General features: G+C 42.3%; 1 protein-coding gene across 4 annotated transcripts in view; it reads right to left on the bottom strand.

The window, feature by feature from the left end:
* The window catches only part of EBF1 (EBF transcription factor 1), a 333,883-nt gene that overhangs the window by 131,820 nt on the left and 177,780 nt on the right, over nucleotides 1-24,283 (bottom strand). The window lies entirely within an intron of this gene.

Here is a 24,283-nt window from a genome sequence, read left to right on the forward strand (position 1 = left end):
ACTGGCAGTAAAACCTCCAGCCGAATGTTAATGTGATCACGGCCCCCCCCTATGGTATTTCGCAGCTGGAAACCCACTGAGTGCTTTAAACCCAAACTTAAAGGGGGGGCTGGAATAGAAGAGTTAGATACATTTCTAACTGCGGCTGTGGAAAAGAACGCTTGTAGGTAAAGGATTGGTGTTTAAGATGATTTGCCGGAGTAGATATTACTTATCACAGCGAGGGGTCGGCAGGAACAGTAGTTATACTCTAACACATATAATTTCTGAATGGGAATTGTTAGGGGGGAGGAGGGAGCTGATCGGGGGGGGGGGGGGGGGGGTGCGGGGGGGCTTAGCAGTCAGGTCTGATACTGAGGGGCTGTCAGTGGTGAGGCATTTTTAATAAATGGCCCCTTCCCCCTAGTTGGTAAAGCAGGAACGCGAAATAGCGTAAAGATTAGTTCTAGTCTTTAAAAATTGTGAATCCCCCACCTCCAATATAACAGCAGATTAAATCCCAGAACTGAATAGGTAATACTATAGTAATGACATTGCTACTACCCAGCTTTCCATTGCCACGAAATGGCATACAAATCTGCACTGTTATCCAGAGATAAATCCCTCCTCACCGCAGTTCCTGCGCTGTGTGTCAGTGTTCACTGTAGATTTGGAATTGTATTTACAACACATTGCCATGTTTTAATTCAGATTTGTCTGGTTGTTTCAGAGAAGTTGATAGATAGATAGATAGATAGATAGTATATAGATGGATAGATAGATAGATAAATAGAAAGATAGATAGATAGATAAATAGAAAGATAGATAGATACTAGATAGATAGATAGATAGATAGATAGATAGATAGATAGATTTCAGATAGATAGATAAATGGATGAATAGATAGATAGATAGTATATAGATGGATAGATAGATAAATAGAAAGATAGATAGATACTAGATAGATAATAGATAGATAGATAAATGGATGGATAAATAGATAGATAGATATTTTTAGATTACATAGTTATATAGATAAACACAGATAATGTAGATATTTGATATGCAAATAGATAGAAAACATATAGATAGCTATTAGATTAGACAATTAGATAGATAAATATGAGAGAGAGAGAGATATGAGATAGATTAGACAGGTAGATAGATAGATGATAGATAGATAGATATACCTGAGCCGGTACAGACTGAGCGGCCACAGCCTGCTCAAAGAATCCGGGCATCACAGACAGAGGTACAAGCCCATGGAGAGCAGACTGTGCCAGCAGTGCGACCAGGAGGCCCTGGAGGATGAGGCTCATTCCTGTTGCAGTGCCCCAAATACTCAGCGGTGAGGGAGACTTACTTCAGGAGACTGTCTGATCTCTGCCCAGACTTCACCTCCATGGAGGAGGAAGAGAGACTCTCCATACTGCTGGGGGAAGAGGAGAACACGGCGGCCATAGCAGCACAATATATTACTGCCTGCCATGGACTGAGAGGAGCCTGATATACCATGGACTCCTATACCCCCACCCTGTATATGTCCCCATCCCCCAACCCTACCCAATTATTTCCCACCTGCTTTGGCAATGCTAAAATGTATTTAATCCTGCCAATAAAGCTTATTTGATTTGATATAGATAGATTACCGTAATAGATAGATAGATACTTTTCAGTAACCATGTACTTTCAGCTACCTCCATTTTTTTGAGACTTTTCCTCCACACTTGATGACCTCTCACAGCAGGCAGACATCTACATTGCTTCAGTAAAACTCCCACGCTGAACCTCCAGTGATGGGGTCACTGAGATGTTGAAGCCTGCAGCCCTCTATCACATGAAGCACTCTCAAAGTGCTGACTTCCCTGTAAAGGCCTATATTTTATTTAAATGTTATTTCTTTGTTTCCATGAATAATAGATTGAGAAGTACCTGCTAATCTCTGCACTACCTGGATGTTTTGTCTGCTGCACGTGAACCACCTTCTGGAACAAGACAGATGAATTCCCTACTTCTGCTGTGTCCTGTGGAAGTCATGTATGAATCCAATCTGATTCACAAGTATCCAGTGCGCCATCACCAGGGCAACACAGGCAGTACAGTTTGAGGCCTAGGTATGAACTGACTGCTCAAGCTGATGGGCCACCGTGCAGAGAATGGAGGCCAGTGGTAGAATGCCTCAGGGGTCCAAGGATATTACTTTCTGCTCCGTCTTCTGGCTGTTTGTGGAAATTGAAGAATGTTGAATAAAATTTCATCCAACATCAATGAGACTTGACATGTACAACTTTATCGGATATAATTATGGCACGTTCCCTTCATTTTACGACTTATTCCTACCGGCAGTCCCCAATTCTGACAGAAAAGGGTGGAGTTCTGAAAATTTGGCACAAAATGGGGCTTTTCTCTTTGCTTTAAGCATGTTCCTGGTTGGGGCATACTGTTGGCTATGCGCCTGTTAGCTTCTAACCCCCTCCCTCGAAAACGTTTTAACCAACCACAGTCCTCCTTTCATCGTTCTAGTACAATTTACAAGCTGTAAGCTGAAATATCATTGGTTATCGTGACAGATTTGACGCATAAGACTTGGTCACTGCAGCCATAGCTCGGCAATAACTGAAACATGAAGTCCAAGGTCACGAGAACTTGTGACAGGTTTTGACTTTACACTTCACACCAACCTCCACTCGACAAGGTCTGTCCTGCAAAAACTGGGTGCCAGCCGCCCCGATTCAGCAAACACATGCCAGGCAGCGTTGAAAAAGCAGGGTCTATAAATAATACTTTATGTAATGTTTCTCTCTCTCTGCCCGGCTTCAGCTAGGTATTTATTAATACTAGCGAGATTTTTATTTTTTTATTTTTGTCCCTCCACCGAACAGCAAATAAGACCCTTGTTGGCGTGAGTAATGGAAACGGCGCAGTCTGTGCGTAGTATGTGCCTGCGCTCCAGACAGGTTCATTTGTCAATGGAAGGGGAAAGGTTCACACCGCACGAGGGGGGTAACTGGTTGATGTTACAAGGCTGACGATTAGCCCCCTCACTGTTCCACATGACACTGTGAAGGACTCCTACTAGCAAGGCGTAATGCCTACTTCAATGTCTTCAGGAAATTAATGAACACACAGCTACTTTGGCAGAGCATTTCAATCAAACCCGAGCAGCTGCGCCCAAGGAAGGGGGGGATAGAATTTTTTTTTAAAAAAATTCAGAGCAGGTTTTTCATAATTTTTTTATTTATTTATTTTAGAAGAGGAGACGTAAGGACATAGGTGTCCGGCACGTTTCGGACTCTGTTTGTGTTGTACAAATGAAGTACGCGCAGTATTTTTTTTTTCACCTGCTGAAGTAGCACGGCCGCATATGGCCCAGAAGTTAAAAATAAGGAAATATGCATATATTACCATATTTAATGGACGACCCTCTCCATTTAATATGCAAATTTCCTGAAATATTACTGAATGCCTTCTGTTCTAAATGAATAAATTTGAATCGCAATTAGAATAATCCTTTATAATTAATGAAAACTGTCAATTTTGGTTCATAAGTAATTTGATTAACAGGACGATATGACACTTGTGTAGTTCGGTGTTCTGCTCGCAAGCGCCGAGGACAGATCTGAGGCCCTGCTGGAGAGCGATCCCGTAGTAAGAGCGGAACAAGGATTTTGAAGAGGTTGTGTTAGGTGACTATTGCTACAACCGTTTCCCATTATGGTACAGACACGAGAGCATATTGTATGGGGAATTTGCCTGGCTCCGCTGTAATTTTGCCTTCTCCCACTGGCCCCATCTGTGGTAAGAATAGTTCCTTCCACCTGCTGTGCCCCAGAGGGCTATTCTTTAATAGCTGCCTTTGGGTGCCTTTCTGGTGATTTCCCATATGACCCCAGCCATGGTAACAAACAAATGGGGGGGGGATGTAGACAACTGGATGTGCTCATTCCCAAATTAATATCTGAACAATGGTGGGGAAATAAAGGCTTTCTATGCTGATTTACATCTCTTTGGCTGGTGATCATATGATGTAGGCTTCTAATTATAGTTTCTCTACAGCCAATTATATGGGAAAACCTTAATGAATTTTCACTTGTCATTAAAAGGGTTGTCTGGTTATGAAAACTAAATTTTAAATACCCCTGTATGGAGTTAATGAAGGGGTGTTTGCATGTTCAGGACCTTCATCTATTATCCAAAGAGTAGCTACAAAGACCTGGTATGTTTATACGTTACCCAGACAGTCCACTAATTTCAATATGCCCTGTGTAATGCTTCATTTCGCCTGTAGTGGCGCTGCAGGGGGGTGGAACATTTGATGCTAGGGTCACTCACAGATCACGGCCGATCACTGAGGTTCCTAGCAGCAGCAGGACAACTTGGGATCTACTAACCTTACTAACAAAAAGACATTGGTGTAAAGGAAAACTGGCTTGGCAACCAATAAGATTTCACCATTCACGCTCTGAAAAATATGCGGTTGAAACTGATTGTTTGCTACGGGCAACTAAGCCAGTTTTCCTCTCCATCAGTTTTCATCAATCTCCTGCATTGTCCAAAGCAAGGAACCCCTTTCATGGATTTACCATCACAATTGATGTGAGCAATTGAATTGCATTGGTTCCATGAAAATCTGGTCTGTTGGATGTTTCAGCAGATGACCATTAATCACACAATACAAGTACTACCCTGGGTCCCATATTGCAACATTTCCATCCTTTTTTTCCCCATACTGGTTGGGTCTTGGGACATTGGGTCTTGAGGTAGGAAAGTGCCCATGGTCAGTGTTCTTTAGTTCCAGTCCTCAGGACCCTCATGCTGGTCATGTTCTCATGATTTCCTTAGTATTGAGCAGGTGATATAGTTGTTGTAAGTGTATGAGGACTTACCACAGGTATTAATTCTGTGGGATATTCCCAAATCATGACCGGCAGCTGGACCCTCAGGACTGAAGTTGAGGAACACTGCCCTAGATAATTTCTTCTGGGCAAATAGACCCAATAAGGAAATTACATTTTCTTGCCTTTTTTTTTTAAAACTATATTTTCTATTATAGTTTGTGTATTTGATGGCCTTTAGCGGAACTGGTTAGGCACTAATTTTTCTCCCCAAACCTACAAGCCCTCATTTGGCCCGCGATCTGCAAACAGCTGACACTAGAAATAATGAATAACCTTTAGGACCTGCATCTGTTCCTCTGGTATCGTGTCAAGGTTTTTAATTGGGCTATTTTGGCGCTGGGAGACAATAGCTAGGTGAAATCACCTTCTATTCATATTTCAGAGGTCAGGACACAAGGCTGCCTGACGGAGTTTAATAAATTACTGATGGGGGTAATAATCAGAGCAGGAACTCGTGTGAATGACGATTACACCAGCAGTGGAATCAGCCAAGGTGCTGAAGCAGTGGATGGATATTATCCTAATCCCACTATTATTTTAATTCTACATATGTTTACAGGGAAATGATTACAAGACTCATTTTGCCACCTTCTTATAAGTGTTCATTGTTGCATACCGAATTTGTCAATCACAAATCTTTTCCGAAGGGTGATTTGGATCTGTGTGCCAAATGAAGTGATATAAGGAGATGTGACTGGGATTTGTACCAGGTTCATCTCCTCCCAACATTGACTATGAATGCATTCTAGCAATGGGTTGATCTATGATGTTCCTCTTTAATGGCTTCTTTTAAGGCCTCATGGACCCGATCGTATCCGTTTTTGCGGTCCAAAATTGCTTATCCGCAAAACACAGATGTAGGCCGTGCGCATCCCGCCTTTTCCCCTTCCACAGATCCCACAGTGTGTTATAAATGCCTATTCTTGTCTGTGAAATGGACAAGAATAGGATATGTTCTATTTTTTTAAATGAATGTTTCCACATCCGGTCCGCAAAAAATATGGATGCAGACCAAAACTACGGTCATGTGCATGGGGTCCTAATGGGTTCTCTGAGGTTTACATATGGATGGCCTAGTCTCAGGATGGGTCATCATCAATATGGGATCTACAGAGGTCCAACTTTCAGAACCCCCACCTATCAGCTATTTTAGGAGGATGCAGTGCTCACAAGAGTGCCACGGCCTCCTTGCAGCTTAACGAGCAGAGCGTCGTACTTTATATAGCGGTTTTGTTTAGTATCGGGCTAAGCCCCATTCACTTGAACTGAACTGTGCCTAGGCCAGGTGGCCATCAGCTGTAGCAAGAGGCCTTGGCACTCCTTGGCCAGGTGACCATCAGCTGTAACAAGAGGCCTTGGCACTCTTTGGCTAGGTGACCATCAGCTGTAACAAGAGGCCTTGGCACTCCTTGGCCAGGTGACCATCAGCTGTAACAAGAGGCCTTGGCACTCCTTGGCCAGGTGACCATCAGCTGTAACAAGAGGCCTTGGCACTCCTTGGCCAGGTGACCATCAGCTGTAACAAGAGGCCTTGGCACTCTTTGGCTAGGTGACCATCAGCTGTAACAAGAGGCCTTGGCACTCCTTGGCCAGGTGACCATCAGCTGTAACAAGAGGCCTTGGCACTCCTTGGCCAGGTGACCATCAGCTGTAACAAGAGGCCTTGGCACTCCTTGGCCAGGTGACCATCAGCTGTAACAAGAGGCCTTGGCGCTTAGTGATGTCACCTAGCCTAGGAAAAGTCCTAGACACTCAATGAACGCCAAGGCCTCTTGCTACAGCTGATAGGCGAGACCCCTGTAGATCTCATAGCCCAAGGATAGGCCATCGATATGTAAATAAAGGAGAACCCCTTTAACTTGCCTATTTAGAATTTACTTAATTTTCAGGACAATATTTGGCATTGCAGATTGCACTACAACTCTGTCATACAGTGCACACGGAGTTCCCATGGAACTTTAGGAAGTGTGGGTGACACCGTACAGGCTCTATGCTCGCGGTTCTGCAGCATACATTAGGCCTAACTCCAACTGATATTCACAGAACTACAAAACAGAGCCCCTCCCTCACCTCCCTTTTTAAATGTCTTAAAAAGGGTAAATTTAGTGGTTTGCAATGGAATTTCATTATATGTCGATATAGCATGATCCCATATAAACCATGCTCTCCACTATTCTGTAATAAAAAGTAAGTACAACACCCCCTCATAAATGCCAGCTATAAATAAAACAAAACAGCTACATGTGGATATATATATATATGTTGCACCGAATTTAAAACACATGTCTACACTGAACCTAGGCTTTCAATACCTTGTGAACAGTACAGTGCACACCTTTTCTATTGCTCCAGTAGGTGGCGCTATTCTAACCTGAATTTATCTGTGAAGACTGGAAGTGCCATCAGAGCTCCGATATAATGTACATTTAATCAGCACTTCTGGTAATACATGAAAAATATAAAATGTAAATCTTGTACTGTGAGTTGCCCAATCTAAAATAAAGAAGAATTTTTTTTTTACAATGAAGACTTTTTTACAGCACCTCTTACCAGAAGCAGATTAACTGAATGTGCCATATAGAGTATATAAGGGTTCCTGGGGAATATACGTGTATGTGCATGACATATGAATTGGAAATAAATACCTACAAGTCAATGAATACAAATACCAAAATCCAAGTCAGAGGATACGAGGAGTAAAGTTGTCCTTGCTCCATGTGTCACATTCTTCACGCAGGTCACCACCCCAGCAGGCCTAAGCCATCTGTGTCACACAGACTTGCAACGGACCCTATAATTTCCCCATCTGTCCGAAGAATTGACTGATCACAGGTTGCGATAATCCTTTGCAGGAACCTCTGTCACCTTCCTTCCATAAACCGTCTAGTGAATTGGAAGGAGACGGCTTTAGAACAAAAGGATCCAAACTGCTCAGATGGGAAAAACTGATATCCTTGGGATTTGTCACAATGTGCGACTTTTGCATAGGACTGCCGGTCAACCTAGTTTATTGCCTTGAATTCAGCACAAACTTGTGGGGTCACCTGACATTCAGACTAAGGAACCTATTCTCAACAATATTGGGTTAACCCCTAAAATGGCTATGGGTCATAGGGTGTCATAATGTATATAAAATAATTTTAAGTGGGCGTGGTAATTTATTTATTTCTAATATATATTATTTCTAATGTTTCCCAGAAAATGATAGCTGGAAATTTGAATGGATGTTTTAAAGGGGTTTCCGGGAGTTTAATATTGATGGCCTATCCTCAGGATATAGATCAGTATCAGGTCGGTGAGGGTCTGACTCCCAGCACCCTCGTTGATTAGCTGTTTGAAGAGGCCGCAGCACTCCGGTGAGCGGTGCAGCCTTCGCACGGCTTACCAAGCACAGCGCCATACAATGTATAGTGGCTGTGCTTGGCATTGCAGTTCAGGCCGATTCACTTGAATGGGACTGAGCTGCGCCTAAGCCATGTGACCCATGAACATAACATTACTGGCCTAGAAAGAGGCCACAGTGCTCACCGGAACGCCGCTGTCTCTTCAAACAGCTGACTGGTCAGATTTTGATGACCTATCCCGAAGGATAGGCCATCAATATTAAATGAAAGTCAGATATAACCTAGTACATGACAATCTATTTTTAACAAAAGTAGAACAAGCCCTGTACCCCCACACAGAGCCGGGATTCTGCCTGTTCGTTGCTGCCATTGCTATGCTACTTATTTTAAGCTGGCTGCTCAGGGGGCGTGCACTTTCTCAGGGTGTGTGTCCTTTCTGCTGCAGTTAGTGGCAGTTCAAGAATGGAACTGAGCATGTATGTCAACCTCAGTGAGCTGGACATAGAATTTTGAAAAAGAACAAACAGCAAGTGGCGCTCTACAGACACATTTTATTGAATAAATCAGTGGCTATACAAAATTTTTAATTACATGCAATTACAAAAGTATTCAGAACCAGGTGCTGGTTTGAAAAATGTTGAATATTTTTACTGGGACAACCCCTTTAAACTCTTGGAAACACTCTTTAAGCGCATGCCCTACAATGTGTATATATGATAAATGTAGCAGAGCTGGATTTGTCATATACATTTTTGTGGATGCATCTTTCAGGCACTGTGGTAACTCTGCAGTCTTAACTAAAATAACAGATAAGGCTACTTTCACACTTGCGGCAGAGGAATCCGCCAGGCAGTTCAGTCGCTGGAACTGCCTGCTGGATCCGGCAAAACGCATGCAAACTGATTGCTTTTTAAGACTGATCAGGATATTGATCCCTCTTAAAAATGCATCGCAGGAACGGATCCGTCGGTCCGTTTGTCATACGGACAAACGGATCCGTTTACATTTTTTTTTCACATTTACATTCCGGTATTTTGAATGCCCGATCTGGCACTAATACATTCCTATGGAAAAAAAATCCCGGATCCGGCATTTAGGCAAGTCTTCAGTTTTTTGGGCCGGAGATAAAACCGTAGCATGCTGAGGTTTTAACTTTTGCCTGATCAGTCAAAATGACTGAACTGAAGACATCCTGAGGCATCCTGAACGGATTACTCTCCATTCAGAATGCTTGGGGATATGCCTGATCAGTTCTTTTCTGGTATAGAGCCCCTGTGACGGAACTCAGCGCCGGAAAAGAAAAAAGCAAGTGTGAAAGTACCCTAACAAACCCAGCTATGCTACACCTGACAAGCTCAGCGCTGCTACACTAGTGGAGTGGCTGTTTTGAAGAGGCCACAGGGGTTAATATACAGCAATGATATACCAAGTATCCTGCTCTTGTAAACTAATTGAGTCCGCCTGATTTTTGGATAGCTCTTCTTCGCCTGAGCATGAATATTGACAGCCCCAGACAATCCCTATTTCTCCTGAAGCTGTAACGTCTGTTCCCCTGCCTCCCTCCCCTCCTTATCCTCCAGCGAGATTTACTGTCCTTCAGGATGCCTAAGTGGGAACCTCTACAGAAAGATTTAAGTTAAGTGACTCTTCTGCAGTCCTTAAGCTCATTTATTTTTGAATTAAGTTTTCATTTCTCGGAGGAGGTGGAGGGAGAAATTAAAAGAGAGGAAGCTGCAACAGAAAAGGTTTCCCAAGGAAAGAATGCTGAAGGAAACAAACGCCTTCAAATCTGCTCAGCCTCCATAGCGGCTCCATTACCAGATGGCTGCGTCTGACTTATGTGATCTAAACAAGTTCCTATCATACTCACTTATGAATATTTTGTACTTTAATTGCTTTTACTTTCCCGATGAGAGTGGTAGTCTCTGCTGGGACATATTCAAAACAGGGGCACAGTGAAGTTATAGCATTTTGCCAAGTCTATTAGGCCTTATATTCAGACGTACTATATAGTTGTACTCCTAGTCCTTATCCATAGGCCCCATGTTAAAAAGGGTATAATGGGCAGTATTTTTTTGGGCTGCGGCAGTTGTATAGGAAAGGGGAGAAGACTATGCTTTCCTATATAGTGAAGAAAAAAAAAAGTATGCAAGCATATACCTGCTTAGGGGATGCCAAAAGGACATGGGCTTTTAGGGGTCTATGACTCATTCGACATACATGCAGAGAGCACACGTCCTGGTGCACGTGCTTCATGTACACACCTGACGTCCATGAGTACTCACTCGGACCCCCATGGTTAATCAGTCTGGTTCAGTAGAATCCTGAGAGGTCCGGGTGCTGAGACTTAGTACGGCCAAGTTCTGGATGTATCATATTATGGGCTCATTCACACGACCGTGGTTTGGTTCTGCACACGACCGTAGTTTGGTTCCGCACACAACCGTGGTTTGGTGCGGACCTATTCACTTCAATGGGGCTTGCAAAAGATGCGGACGCATCCTTTGCTCCGTTCCGTGGTCCTGCAAAAATTATAAGTCATGTCCTATTCTTGTCCGTTTTGCGGACAAGAATAGGCATTTCTATAAAGGGACGTCCGTTCCGTTCCGCAAATTGCCATCCGTGTTTTGCGGATGCACAATTTTCAGACTGCAAAACACGGCACGGTCGCGTGAACAAGCCCTACTCCTGTATATTATGGCCCAACTGGGGGTTTAACTGACCTGAACTCATAGCATCTATGATACTACTGTGAGCTCAGGTTAGTTAAACACCCAGTCAGACACAAGTAATACGTATAATACATCTGTGTGTCCTTATGAACACCCCCACAGGTCTAAGGATCCTGTGAATTGGTCATAGCAAACAATCAGATGACACTTGACCTGTATATAGACATCACGTACACCTATACAGCATATATACGTTCTCTTCCTCTGCGTCATTTATTTCATCAATATTTCTTATACTGTTTTTTTTTTTTCAAGCACAAGCAATAAAGTTTGTATAACAGACTCCAAACCAAAGCCGATGGAAGCCGGGCCCTTCCCCCAGTATTTTCCGGTAAAACTGCTGACTTTCCACCAGGTGAGGCTGAAAACCAGCGAGCCTCAGAATAAGCTGAGAACAACAGAATTGTTTCATTACAAATTCCGATACACGCTTTTAACTCTACATGTCTCAGAGAGGCCCAGAACAACAGCCGTGTGAGGCCTTGGTCATAATCTCCTGTGTTCCTGAAGGAAGGGTTAATAATCGGCTGCCATTCTTCTACATTCAAGCAGTTTATGGTTATACATATCTGACTGTAAGGGTTTATTTACACTGGGCAGTCATGCTGTCTCTGCAATACCACACACAACCAGTGGACAGGCGTGGCACTGTTTTTTGAAGAAATGCTAATCCTAGGCAACCTTTCTAATGAGGAGGCATCTGATGAGGAGGTAACTTGTATGCCAAAAAAACTGAAAGAAATGAAATGATCACTGTAATTATCATCAAAGGGAATATTTTTTCATTGATGGTACATTTATATAGGGGTGCAACTGCTGTGACCCCCACTGATCACAATAACAAAATGGCACCAGGATTAGATGCTGTTCAGCCTTCTTCAGAGGCCGCTGGTCTATTAATTGTTATTGCTAAGAAGCAGTCCTTGAACTGTTGCCTGGCAACAGGTATTGCAACCAGTGGGTGACTACTCTGCACTAGATCAGGTGATTCACCCAGAATTCTGCAGATGAACAGGTAAGGTTTACTGATGACACGTCTCTATTAGGGCTCGTTCACACGAACGTGTGAAGCCCGTGCCCGTGTTGTGGACCGCAAATTGCAGTCCGCAATGCACGGGCACTGTTGGTGGGGCAGGCGCATAGGGATCGCAGACCCATTCACTTGAATGGGTCCGCGATCCTTCGTTCCGCAAAAAGATAGAGCAAGTTCTATGTTTTTGCGGTGCAGAAACATGAAGCGGAACCCCAGAAAGCACTCTGTAGTGCTTCCGTAGTGTTCCGTTCTTCTGTTCCACACCATTCCGCATCTCCGGATTTGCAGACCCATTTAAATGAATGGCCACGGAACGGTGCCTGTGTACTGTGGATCCGCAAATGCGGTCCACAATACGGCAAAGGGCATCACACGTTCGTGTGAACGAGCCCTTAATTTTATGCTGCCAGCATTTTGGCAAGAAAAGCTGGACATTTCTTTACACCATCTTTCAATTAAGGAAATTGGCACCATGTATGGACTAGAAGCACCCCCACCCTTTGAAGGGTTATTTGATATGACTTTGATCTTAATATATCCACCATGTGGACCATGTTATGGAGATCTCAGGATGTCCGCTCCCTGGTCATGATTTGTGTCCATACCATACACCTCTGTCTGTAATTATCTTCTTACAACACATTTTCATGTTCAAAAGAATGATGTCATGAGGGATGTAGACATTTAATATCAGACATCATATAGAACATGACAATCTATTTCTAAAAAACGAATCAGCCCTGTACCTTCTAAAAAGAGATGGCTAGTTGAAGATTCAAACTGAGCGTGAGCGACCACCTCAGTGAGGTGGACAAGAAATAAGGAAAAGGACAAACAGCAGGTGGCGCTATACAGATACATTTTATTGTATAGCTCGGTGGCTATACCGAATTTTTTATTACATGCAATTATAAAAATATTCAGATCCACGTGCTGGTTTGAAAAATGTTGAATATTTTTTTTGCGTGGCACAACCCCTTTAACTTTTCTTTCCCTGAAATGAATTAATTCCCTTTTTCTTTCTCTTGTCTGCTTTTTTCTTCTTCTTTTGGCCTCTGACACCTCCACTAGCGGCATTAAAAGAGTCCCAGGCCTGACATGATAAGTGGCTCGGGGGAGCGGACTGACATTTACACATATTTGTATGTGCTGTGTGTTCATAATGACGCTGGGCTGCCCACATTGTATTAGCATTACAGGAAAAAACAGGAGCTCAGCTGCTTTGCGTATTCCCTCAGGTACAGCACACAGTCTTGAAGAGGTTACCCTACCTAAGGCAATAATTTACCGCCTGTGCCCTAACAAACAGTCACCATTTGTATATGTAAATCCTGCAGGGCTACATAAAATGGCGTCCATCAGCTCCACAGCTACAGGTTCAAAGGCTATTCACACATATTGTATGTTTCCGGATAATAACATAGATGTTCTGCATGATGAAACTATGTGGATTTAGATGAAAGTACAGAAGAAAGCCAATTCAGAGTCCACGTTACATTTCACATACACATGCCGGAGCTGTATGCAGGAGACACGGGGGACTATGTGTGTCACTGTATGGTACCACATGTGGAAACAACAGACATGTTCTCCACAAAACCAATGCTTGGGAGATAGGATCTGATGCCACATGTTCAAACCTTCATATATTCCCATATTTATTTGAATATGGAGGAACAGTATGCCACATAGAGGTATTTGGATGCCCTATTACAGGGCCATGTACTTGGCACCTAAGGCTAGAACTTTATGGTAACACCGTTTACCATGAATCGCAGGAAAATGACAACAAATCATGGCATACTATGGTTTCTCAACTATCAAATTTTTACCACGTCTCATCGGCGACCCTATAGAGCCCTAGCCTTAGGGTGATTTTTCACAGTCACAATACTGTTGTGTTTTAGGGTCCATATAAAAGAAAACAATGGTTGGATTCCCCACGGTTTACAGAACTGTACTGAGATCTCCACAGGGTTGGACTGGCCCACCAGAGTATCAGAGGATCCTCTGGTGGTCTTAGGCTCTAAAACCATAGTGGGCCCCAGAGATCTATTAGAAAAAAAAATCTTTTGGCTGCCTTTGGAGCCAATCACTTGCCAGTAGGGTGAATCTGTTTAGTTCACAACCTATTAGACTTTATTGATGATATGGGGGTTGGGGGTCAAGAATAATTTATTCTGGTGGGCCCAAGGAAACCATATGGATCTCCATCGAACTCTATGGTGACCTCAGCTGATGGTAAATTGATCTATGGTGAATTCAGTTTAGCTATGGTCATGGGTAGGATCGAACCCAGGCTCTGGTAACTGAGGGGGGGACTCCACTAAGCAGACACCAGTATTATACATGACAAATGTAAGGTGGGGGCTACCTGTTAAAGATTTTGCATTGGGGCACAGGAGCTATAAGCTACACCTCTGAGTTGTACCCTATGTAGGGGAGGTTGAAGTTGAAATATAAACCCTAAAATGTGACCATATTATGACCATGTAAAACCATAGTCAGAACAATAAGCACAGCACATTCCTGCTCAGTGCCTAATTATCAAATTACGTTGAGAATAGCCTCTCGCTTATTATGCTTTTTCTCAGGCTGAACATTTCATTAGTTTTTTTTTTTTTGCTTATGGTCCATGTGGAAGGGAAAAAACTCAAACAAAAAACAAAATTTTTTGCTTTAATTGATCAATAAACATTAGAGATTATTAAAAGGTAAATTTTAGCCGGCTTATTACGTGTTTGATTAAAAAAGTTGCTGTGTTTTAGATTATCTCCTGTGTGTTTGCAGGGAGAAAGGTCTATAATTGGTATTCATTAGCAGCCTCTGATATTTATCTGTTGCAGCCCACCCTCCCCTGCTCTCCGCTTCTCGCTGCCTGCCTCCTGCCTCTTCTACTCTTCCGAACCCTTTTTTTTCCTTTTTTTAATTTGCCTCATCCTTTTTTTCCAATCTTTTTGCCAGCACCAACATCAAAGTCAAGAGCAAGAAGTTTTAATTAAGTGACACTAATGAGGTCGTCCAAAATGATACTTCGGCAAGTTAACACACTGTTAAATGTGTTTATTCTATAATGTCATCAAAGGTGAACGTTTTTCATGGTGGAATGTTAGTCATTAATAGAAGTAGTACAAGTATCTATCTATCTATCTATCTATTTATCTATCTATCTCATATCTATCTATATTTATATCTGATATCTATCTATGTCTATCGCTATCTATCTGTGTTATGTATCTAATATCTATCTATCTATCTCATATCTATGTATTTATCCATCCATCTAATATCTATCTATCTATCTATCTAGCTATCGTTTTGATATCTCTCTATCTCTATAATCTATTTATGTATTCTTTATTTCTATGCTATGGTAATGATAAGCATTACCACTGTCATCATCTGACATATTCTGGGAAATGAGTGTAAGCTTACAGTATTTTATGTTATAAAGAGAAATCCAGATGACAAGAACTCTACACTTTGTTGTTAAATAGAAAGCTCGTATAAAACATGACACAGGGATCCTCGGGGGTGGGATTACGACTATGGGAGATAAATCAACTACTTTGGTCATCTGATTAAGTGACTACAAATGCCATCATAGTAAAGGCAATAAACCACCAATAAACCACCAATCTTTTAATCTATCTATGATCTATGCTTAACATACATACCAGGAAAAGCTCCTAACATACAGTACATGCTACAAAGAGGGTCCTTTAGGCCTCCATCATGCCAGTATATTTTGGTATAGTACAAATAAAGAATGGCATGGCATAGTAGACTACTCCATACAGTGCATAGTAGACTACAATTACATACAATGGTATAAAGTAAAAAAAAGTATATGTTTTTTCTTTACAATGGGCTCATATTGGTAATGTATTCCTCTATGACTATAGAGGGGAATATGTTGCAGGCCTCCACTGGAGGTATATATTGGGAGCTATCATGATCCAAACAGGGCTGCGGTTAGAAAACTGCTCCACTTTTTGTCTGTACTGTTTCTTCATGTATGTGGGTCAATATTTTGAGCCATGGGATAAATGTGTGTGGCCTTCATACATACATACCACCCACTAGAAAACATTGAGAGCCCAGGAAGTTAGCAATGAATAGATATGTTTCATTGTTATTCTGTCACTTTTATCTGCTGCTAGATTGTTACAAAGTTATTAACAATGGTATGCTACTTTTTAGCTATGTCTTTGCTAAAGAGGATCTGTCAGCTCACCAGGCTTGCCTGTTTTAGTAAATACCTGCATTCCCCATAATAAAACACTTCTGGGACATCCTTTTTAGAACTTTGTCTTGTGCTGTTCCACTTTTATTCCTCCTAGAAATGTATAAACATCTTGACAACTGTGTGTTCCTGCGCGCTCTGGTATTCTCCAATCAGTGCTGCCAGTTCCAGCAGGGGCACACGCCTTGGACAAGGAGTTTAGCAATGCCCAGTTATCATTTTATTTCTAAATAGCAATATAGTAGGAATAGCAGAGGAACGACATGATGCAGAATTATAAGAAACAACGCTCCAGAATTGTTATTTTTATGGGGACTACAAACATTAAGGCTACTTTGACACCTGCGTTAGGTGCGGATCCGTCTGGTATCTGCACAGACGGATCCGCACCTATAATGCAAACTCTTGTATCCGTTCAGAACTGATCAGTTTGCATTATTATTTTTTAAAAAAGTCTTAAGTCAAAACGGATCCGTCCTGACTTACACTGAAAGTCAATGGGGGATGGATCAGTTTTCTATTGCACCAGATTGTGTCAGTGAAAACGGATCCGTCCCCATTTACTTACATTGTAAGTCAGGACGGATCCGTTTGGCTCCGCATCGCCAGGCGGACACCAAAACGCTGCAAGCAGCGTTTTGGTGTCCTCATCCAGAGCGGAATGGAGGCGGTACGGAGCCAAACTGATGCATTCTGAACGGATCCTTCTCCATTCAGAATGCATTGGGGCTGAACTGATCCGTTTGTGAGATCCCTGAAACGGATCTCACAAACGGAATTTAAAACGTGAGTGTGAAAGTAGCCTAACAAAAACTGACATGTCAGTAAATCTCCACGTGGAATGGCAGATGTTATCTTGTCTATAACTAGGCAGTTTTGTCCTGCCAGAGTCTAGGTAAATTGGGAGATGACGTCCAATAGAAGCTGGAATGGCAGCCATATTGGTTGTTATCCAGCTTTCCCACCAACAAGTATGCTTAAAGGGGTTCTATACCTTTTTCTTACTGATGATCTATCCTGAACGGCGGGGGTCCCGGGTGTCGGACCCCGGCAGATCAGAAGCTGCGGACCTAGATCATCAATAAGAAAAAGGTATAGAATCCCTTTCATTTATAGCAACTTAACAGAAAGTATACTTATTAATCCAACTTATTTGTAAAAGCTAATTAAGGCGGGTGCATATGCAGTGCAGAAGTCAGCGTCTTCTCTACTTGATCCCCCCCATTTCCCTGTTCACCCCCAAATCCCTTGTCTTGTAAATGAGTAGATTAGATGGACCAAATGCTCCTTATCTGCCATCAATTGGCGGATTTCTATTTAAATGTAAATGGAGCCTCATGCTTCCCTCCCGGCAGAGTTTGAACCCCCTCCCTATTATCACAAAAAAAGGGCCTTATGCCCAAATCACCAGTCGCCATCACCAGACACCACCAGTCTGATCTCAGGAAAAGGAAAAGTGAGATAATATTTCTTCTGTGCACAAGTGACTTGAATAGGTGTATTGGACTATTACTGCTGCTAAATCCCAGGGGACTGTATGACCCAGAATTCTTAAGGATGGGGAGCGAGGCTTATAATACTTGATACATGCCACCTATTCAGCACATTCTGTATTGTGGTTCATTCAAAGACGGAGATACATACGGCTTTTGCTTGGGGCAGACAAAAATCTTTTCTCTCTCCCTATTCAGGCCTAATCTGTCCCGGCCGGCCCCTGCTTTGATTGACAGGTGACATTCTGTCTATGCTAGGATTGACGCAGAAGTCTGATGGTTATCGGCATTGAAATGTTATGTCTGAAGATGTTTCAATTGAGCCATTAGCCTTTTGTGTATTTTTTTGTGCCTACATTTAAGTAACTGAGACTTTTGTAATGTAAGAGAACAGATCACCGGCACAGCAGTGCTTCTCAAGCACGTAACCTCAGCAGCTCCCATAATAATCCTTCTCTTTAGCTTGTATCTACCATGGGGCTGATCATTCGTATAGCAAACTGAAAAAATTCAAGGGAATGTCCACCTTTTAACACTGCATTGCTTTAAGGCACACAATTCTGTGCTGATTCTTCTAATACAGAGCTCCACATCCTTTACTGAGAATTGCGGTTGGCTCATGCACACGACCGTATATATTTTGTGGTCCACAAAACACCAATCTGCAAAAAATACGGATGACGTCCGCGTGCATTCCGTATTTTGCAGAACGGCTGCCCCCTAATAGAACAGTCCTATCCTTGTCCATTATGCGCACTAAAATAGGACATGTTCTATTTTTTTGCGGAACAAACATGCGGGCACATGGAAATGGAATGCACACGGAGTAAGGCCTCATGCACATGACCGTTTTTCAGGTCCGCATCCGAGCCGCAGTTTATTTTTAACTTCAATGGGGCCGCAAAAGATGCAGACAGCACTCCGTTGTTCCGTTCCGAGGCCCCGCAAAAAAAAATAGCCTGTCCTATTCTTGTCCGTTTTGCGGACAAGAATATGCATGTCTACAATGGGCCGCCCGTTCCATTCCACAAATTGCGGAAGGCACACGGGCGGCTTCCATTTTTTGCAGATCCGTGGTTTGCGGACCGCAAAAAAAACCCGGAAAGGTTGTGTGCATGAGGCCTAACTTTAGTTTTTTTTGCGGACCCATTGAAATAAATGTTTCCGCATATGGTCCACAAAAACGGAACATACAAGCAAAGAAAATACGTTTGTGTCTGTGCATGAGCCCTAAGGCCTAGCCTACACTTCAGTGATTTCTATCAGTGATTTTTAAACCAAAACCAGGAATGGAGCCTCCATTGATAAGGTAGAAGGGAAGGATCTGGACTCGTTCTGTATTTTAGCTGAAAATCACTGATGGAAATCACTGACCAAAACACTGAGGTGTGAACTAGGCCTAAGAATGTATGATCCATATGCAGCATAGGGGATACGTATCTGAACATCAGTGTGTGGACTGCCACAGTGTTCCTTGTGCACAACTATCATTGCCAAAGCCACTACCACTCCTATCCTCTGCTCGCTCCTCCTGGGCTTGCTGCACATTCTCTTTTTTAAGCCACTATTGTGGGTAAAACATAGATTTTGTCATTTTACATCATGTACTAAGATATCACTGCCTGCGTTTTTCCATAGGACTGTTAGTGTGCATTCAAACCGTGGATCCGCAAAACATGGATACTGGCCATGTGCACGCCATGTCATGGTAAAGTCAATGGATCCGTGGTCTTGTATGTTGCGGCTTCCGTGTGAGTCCCCATCCGTGCCACAAAAAGATAGGACATGTCCTATAATTCGCCACAACAAGCAGCCCACGGAACTGATGAAGTCAATAGGTCTGCAATGTGATGCGGCGGGCACAGGGCTGGTATCTGTATTTTGCGGACCACAAAACACTTTCAGTGGTGTGAATACCGCCCAAAATATAGTTAAGTGACCAATTCATCTCTGCCACTTCTCCCCTTATATATGTGTAAACACACCTATGAGATTTACAGTCTCTCTATTGCAATACGCTCGCAGATTAAAATACATCAAATGCACCAGTAAATGAGCTCAGTAATGCTGTTTTTTTTTCTTTTGAGAGAAGAGAAAAAGAATTATCTTTGAAGAATTTATCATTTTTTTCCCCAAATCCACCCTTGAATTTCTGGTTTCAGCAGCCTGCTGCAATTAGCAAGTTATTAATGAATAATTAATTGCAGATACCACAGCCCGGAGAGGATTTTTTTTTATCCCTCTGCAAATGAATTATTTAAACAGTAAATATTACAAAGGGATGTGCATTCTCAGTGACTTATTACCCAACATTCTGAAGTTTCACGAGAAAAAAAATAATCCTTTTTATAGGACATTAGGTATTCAGAAATTCTAGAAAAAGTATGGAAGCTGTTTGTGTACCTGCATTTATCTGTCTTGTTATCCATGTTTTACAGCATAGCAATGATAAGCATTGTCATTGTCATCATCTGGCATGTGTTAGAAAAAGAGTATAATTTTACATTATGTTGTTATGTACCTCTTGTTATGATAAATCCAGGTGAGATGTGCTCTACTTTTTCCTATAAAATACAAAGCTCATACAGAGCATGACACATGGACCACTGATCCTCAGGGGCGGGACTACTGCTATAGAAATTAAAGTAGCTACTTGGGGCTGGTCACCGGAGAGGGAGGGACAAGACATTAGCCATTTACACTCAAGGCAGTAAGATCCCAGCAATTTTTGTAACCTTGTTACTTGTCCCTGCTGATTAATGAGAATACTATAATTAATTGATAAATGATTGTAAAACGTCTTTGTAAGAAGAATGAATAATCTATCCAATACAAATACACACAACAGCAGCATAACAACTCCTTTACTGTGTACTTTGTGTACATGGTCAAAGCAGACAGTAGGAACATCTTGAAGATTTTTGCTTGAGTCATCATTATATACTCACAGTATTATTAACCCTAAAATCCTCTGCCTGCCATGCCTGTCCTGCGTGCCTTATATATGCAGCTAGTACTGGCTTGAGGCCTCATGCACACGACCGTTGTGTGCATCCGCAGCCGTTGTTCCGTTTTCCGTTTTTTTACACTGACCCATTGACTTTCAATGGGTCCGTGGAAAAATCGGAAAATGCTCCGTTTGGCATCCGCATCCGTGATCCGTGTTTCCAGTCCATGAAAAAAATATGACCTGTCCTATTTTTTTCATGGACAACAGTTCACGGACCCATTCAAGTCAATGGGTCCGTGAAAAATCACGGCTGCACACAAGATTGTCATCCGCGTCCGTGATCCGTGTCCCTGATCCGTGTCCGTTTTTTAATATCATTTCAAAGGCAAACTTGACTTCGATTTTTTTTTTTAATTTTTCATGTCCGTGGATCCTCCAAAAATCAAGGACGACCCACGGAAGAAAAAACGGACACGGATCACGGAACAACGGAAACCGTTTTTGCGGACCGCAAAAAAATACGTCTGTGTGCATGAGGCCTTAGGCTCATCTACTTGTTGGAATTAGGATAGTCATTTTGTTTTAATAGTTTTACACTAAAAGAGTGAAGTCATGAAGCTCCTAGGCACCAATGAACAGGATCCCCCCCTTACAATGCGCCATTTATAACACTGGTGTCTTCTTAGCTTATGGGTCCATTCACACGACTGTCTCCGTTTTGTGGACCGCAAACCACGAATCTGCAAAATGGAGACAATGACCGTGTGATGTCCACGTTGCATTCATCTTTTTTTGTGGACCCACTGACCTCAAAGGGACCACTGTCCACATTTGTGGCCAAGAATAGGTCATGTTCTATCTTTTGCAGAATGGACAAACGGATGCAGAACATACACAGATGTTTTTCCGTGTGCTTTCTGTATTTGTACATGCATTTCGTAAACGTTAGAACATGTCGTACTCTTGGCTGCAAATGGGGACCACAGACTAATTGAAGTCATTGGGGACCGCAAAAAAAAAAAAACGGATGCAACACAAGGACGTCACCCAAATTTTGTGTACCGCAAAATACATACGGTCGTGTGAATGCACCCTAATTTCAATGAATGGAGACCAAAGCCTGTGAAAGAAGTTGCTGTTGTCAGGCATTTCCAGCAGGAGGCCTCATCCTTACCTATTGATCCCTGTATTAGTGTTAGACAGAGGTCAAGGACCATAGGGAAGGAAGGATCAGGGAGTCAGGAGCTGTAATTATTTGCTGGAGCCAATAATGTCTCTCAGACGCCAGTTCTGTATAGTCAGAGTTGGCTATGACAGTGAATTACTTCCAGGATGCTCATTTGCAGAAAGGATCCATCTCATGGATGGATACTATTTGTCCATGCATGATAAATGTGTCTGACAAGTCACCTCCTTAAATGCAACATTTTTTTCCCCTGCTGGTCCCTTAATGACAAAATGTCACTGATGTTGAGATGAATTATTAAAATTCAATATAGTTTTAATCGCAGAGAATATAAAAATGAATTGGAGACCGATACATGAATGAACTCATCAGAGATGACTAAGGATGCTGCAGATATTACCCCCACCACAGAGTGTCCCATTCCTATAGGGTGCATTATATACTGTAGTATAGTATATAGAGTGTATATACTATCTATACTATAAAATAAGGGAATATTCTCTTAATCGCTGTGTCTCCACTCTACCCAATGTCAGTTTCTTTCCTCATCCAGTGACATAGTTGATCAAGACAAACCTTTCTGTAAAAAAACATCCACCCAATTTGTGGCCATCCTCGGTATATGCATAGGTCGCCTATTAGACGATGGAAGTCTACTTAGTTCCCATTATACAGGTTCAGCTGCTTTGAGATCATAACAAGTAATGTAGAACTTCTGCTTAATTTATTTTAAGGGTCATCTTCTTGCAGAGGAACTGTGCTCAGCGCAGGAAGACACCTGAAGGGTTGTCTGTTGGCGTGTGTGGCCATGTATGACCTGTTAAACAAGAATTTTACATTGATAAGTGGCACATCTGGGGATCCCTTTGGCCAATCCATCTGTCCCTGCACCAGTAAACAGACAGCCTGTGAAGCGTGTAGTCTAACATCCATCACAGGCCCTTCCTATGACTGCTACAAGCCTTCCGTTGCCACAACCTCAGCTCTGGCTGTCTGCATTCAATTTGCATGGGTTAATAATAGACTTTACAGCGGCTCCTGTCAAACTGCTCATTTAGTGGTATAAAACGGACCTTCCCTGTTTCCGCGGGTGACCTCAGGTGAGAGTAGGTCCGTGAGTTCCCCTAGTATTATGTTCAAGCATAAACTGCAGTTTTGTGTACAGATGTAGCAGAGCTCACATTGTCCTGTGGCTCAACTCAAGTCATGTTATCTGCTGTTTCGTAACCTCATTGCATTACTTCAAAGTTATTATGACGCGTATACAATGCAAGGCCAAAGGGAATGTGACAGCTATTTTTTAAATCACGGTTTTATGTATAACTTATTTTTAAAGAATTTTTGATGATGTTTTTTAAATTTTCCATGTCAATATCTATATCTAAACTAAAACCATAAAATCCTGCCATTTTCACACTGGCCACTAAGCCTAATAATACGCAACACTTCTTGGTCTGTACAGATCACTTTACTGTAGTTATCTGCTTATCTGTTGTTCTAATCCTGCCTGTAATGATATCACCTCTGCGCATAGATAAGTCAGGATCTACCATTCACAATAGGTCTTTGTCAAATCTTATCTGTTCTTTTGAAAACTCTCCCATAGAAGTCAATGAGGTCTTGCGGCTGCCATGAAGCAATTTTTTTTAATGCCGTCTAAATGCTGAGGCAAGATGGCCGCCTCAATAATCATGTTCAGGAAATAAAATAAATACATATGCAATCAGAAAATAAAAACTGGTTAGAAAAACAGGATGTGTCACTATCTGGTTTTAACTGGTAGATAACATTTTTGGCAACACATCTATATAGTAAGAAGGACGTATGTATGTTCCGCGATCACTAAAAAACGCAACCATCGATTTCAACAAAACTTGGTATACACATCCCTTGCTACCTGTGGGGGTCACAGATCTCTAGGACGTACCGTTCCTGAGGCATTCCCAAAAAATGACCTGCATTAGCCAATACAAGCCTGCAAGTCTTTCTCTTCATATCCCAACTGCCATACACACGGTCACATGTCCTTTATCAGCCAATAGAAGCTCGCAGGCCCTTAGTCTCCACATACACACAGTTTTACTCCAGGTTTCCATAACAACCCAGCCATTTTTCTTTAGTGCTGTAGGTCAGCTTTAGGCTAGGGCTACACGACGACATGTGTCACAATAAGTTGCACGACACATAGGGCACAACTACACTGCTACATATGTCGCACCAAAGTCGCGTGACAATTTTTATAATGATAGTCTATGGTGCTGCACTGCGACATGTGACATTCTGCGACTGCGACTCGACAGTAACAGAAAAATCCATCTTGGATTGTAACTGTCGTGTCGCAGTCGCAGCATGTCAGATATCGCAGTGCGACACCATAGTCTATCATTATAAAAATTATTGAGACAAAATGTCGCACGACACA

This window comes from Bufo gargarizans, chromosome 2 (genome assembly GCF_014858855.1).
Source record: "Bufo gargarizans isolate SCDJY-AF-19 chromosome 2, ASM1485885v1, whole genome shotgun sequence".
Taxonomy (NCBI): Eukaryota; Metazoa; Chordata; class Amphibia; order Anura; family Bufonidae; genus Bufo; species Bufo gargarizans.